Source organism: Orycteropus afer, unplaced genomic scaffold, assembly GCF_000298275.1.
Source record: "Orycteropus afer afer isolate SDZICR_OR568_19922 unplaced genomic scaffold, OryAfe1.0 scaffold00121, whole genome shotgun sequence".
In the NCBI taxonomy this organism is placed as follows: Eukaryota; Metazoa; Chordata; class Mammalia; order Tubulidentata; family Orycteropodidae; genus Orycteropus; species Orycteropus afer.
Genome location: NW_006921708.1, coordinates 7107807 through 7110899, shown reverse-complemented (window position 1 = coordinate 7110899; position 3093 = coordinate 7107807).

The following is a 3093-nucleotide window of genomic DNA, read 5'->3' as shown; positions in this document are numbered from 1 at the left end:
AGGCACTTGACTGCTAACCAGAAGGCTGGCGGTTCAAATCCACCAGCCACTCCTCAGAAGGAAGATGGGGCAATCTACTTCGTAGTGATACTGCCTCAGAAACCCAAGGAGGGGTCACTATGAGTCAAGTTCGACTTGACAGCACATAACAACAACAACAACAACAACACGCGGTAAACAATTACACCAGGGAGGTGGATTTCTTACAAAAATTAACCATGGGAGATCAGAAGGGTAGCATTTCCACAGGGAGAAAATTGAGAAACCAGGAATTCATAGGAATGAAGGACACAGGGAAAATATAACAACAGGGTGGAAGTGGAAAAAGAGTGGTGGGGATTCCAATTAATACTGTGAAAGAAAATTGTGTTGAATGGAACAGAACAAAACAAAACTATTGAATGGAAAATGAAATTGCACTGTAAAGTTTCACTCAATCACAATAAAAGTGTTTTTTAAAAAAAATACATTTCAGGCACAGATAACAGCATTAACAAAAAAAATTTGTGGGAAAATTCCAGCAACCATCAGGCCAGAGTAGACAGTAGGCTTAGGAGTTGAGGAAGAGTAGCTCTGGCATGTAAGTGGCATGGCAGAATGGGGGCAGATGTGGAGAGTCACGAATGAGGTAGTAGGAAGACAAGCTTGTGAAACAAATGAGAAATAGCTGCTAGAGGGGCAGCTGTCTACCTTAGGCAGTTGGGGAATGAAAGAAAGCAGGTGACAGTCAACAATGAGGAATACACAGAGAAGGCAGGATAGAGGAGGACTGAAAAACAGCCACTGGATTGCCAGTGAGGAGGTCCCTGTTGACAAGGTGGTTTCTGATCCCATTTCCAGGTCACACAGGAAGTCTACATTTCCCAGACTTCCTTGCAATTGCATTAGGGCTTTGTGACCAATAGAATGTGGAGGAATGTATGCCACTTCTCCGCCTAGATAAAAAAATTCCCTCACAATCCTTTCCAGCCTCTTTCTGCTGTTGGCTGACTGGAGGCCAAGGTAAATGAGGACAACTACAAAGCAAAAAAAGAGAATAAATAGTGTAGTTACAGAGCTTCCAAATTGGAGAGGAAGTCAAGATTTCAAAATAGTACAGGCTGTTTTAAACTTTGAAGAAAATTAATTGTAGGGTATCCTCAAAGAAAATTAACAAACCTCATTGAAATAAAAAAGATGAAATCATAAAGATTAAGTAACAACAACAAAGGAGATTATCAGAAAATCCATAAACAAAAAGAACTCAGTATAGGAAAAGTATGAAACAAAGAATCAGCAACACCACCGGGAAGAAAGAAAAAAAAAAAAGCAAAATAACAACAATAAATTCATACTGATACTTTACATTGAATTACTTTAAATGCACCAGTCAAGAGGCAGAGAGCAGTAGGATGGATAAGGTAACATGACCTATCCATAAGCTGTCTACAAGAGATAAGCCTTAGACACAAATACAAAAATAAGCTAAAAATCATGTACCCAGCAAATGGCAATCAAAAAGAGCAGGAGTAGCAATATTAATTTTTTGATAAAATAGACTTTAAGGCAAAAAAAAAAAATCAAAAGAGACAAGGAAGGACATTATATAATTATTAACGAATCATCAAACAAGAGGATAAAACTATAATAAATATCTATGCACCCACAGAAAGAGCCCCAAAATACATAAAACAAACTTGAACAGAATTTAAAAGAGAAATAAACAACTCCACAATAATAGTATTGTAATACTATTCCAATATTTAATGCATCACTTTTGAAGGACAGAACTACTAGAACGAAACTTAAAAAAAAAAGACACAGAGAAACTAAATACTTGTCATCATAAACATATACACAATACTCCACCCAAAAATAGTACAATATGCGTTCTTTTCCTGTGTATAGTCCATATATTAGGTCACAGAGAAAGTGATTTTAAAAAATAAAATTTAAAAACAGTAAATTTAAAAATATCAAAATACTACAAAGTATCTTCTCAGATCACAGTTCTACAAAATTAAAATAAACAACAGGAAGAGAAAGGGGAAAAATCAAATACATGAAAACTGAATACACAGTTTTAAAACTACTTGGTAACAGAAGAAATTAAAAATGTCTTGAATCAAATGAAAATGAAAACATACCAAAACCTTTGGGACACAGTAAAAGTAATGCTCAGAGGACAATTTATATCCATAAACACACACCCCAAAGAAGAGGAAAGAACCAAAATGAAAATCTTAACACAACAACTCCAACAAGTAGATGAGCAGCAAAAAAAGAGCCTAGAATCACCAGAAGAAAGGAAACAATAAAGAAGAGCAGAAATATGTGAAACTGGAAACAAAAACAATAGAAAGAGTCAGCAAGACTAGAAGTTGCTTCTTTGAAAGGATTAATAAAATCAACAAATCATTAGCAAATCTAACAAAGGAAAAGAAGATGAAAATAGCATGAATAAGAAATGAAATGGGTAACATCACAACAGAACCAACTGAAATAAAAAAAGGATAATAACAGAACAGTATGAAGAAATGTACTCTAAAAATTTGCACCTGTACTCTAAATTTGAAAACCTAGAAGAAATGGACCAATTTCTAGAAACACTTTACCTATCTAAATTAACACAGACTGAGGTGGAGAATTTGGACAGACCCATGCAAATGAAGAAATTGAAGTAATTAAAAAATTAAAAAAAAAAACTCCCAACAATAATAATAAAAAATTGTCCTGGCCTAGATCCTTCACTGGCAAATTCTGCCAAATATACAGAGAAAAGCTGGTACCAATTCTACTCAAACTATTCTAGAGCATAGAAAATGAAGGACTACTTCTAAATTCTGTCTATTAAGCAAGCATAACCCTGATGCCAAAACCAAAGACACCACTAAAAATAAAATTATAGACCAATATCTCTAATAAACATAGATGCAAAAATTCTCGACAAATCCTAGCCAATAGTAACCAACAACATACAAAAAAAATAATACATCATGATCCAGCATAATTCATATGAGGTATGAAAATATGGTTCAATGTTAGAAAATCAATTAATGCAATCCACCACATAAACAAAGGAAAAGAACCAATTGATGCAGAAAAGTCATTAGA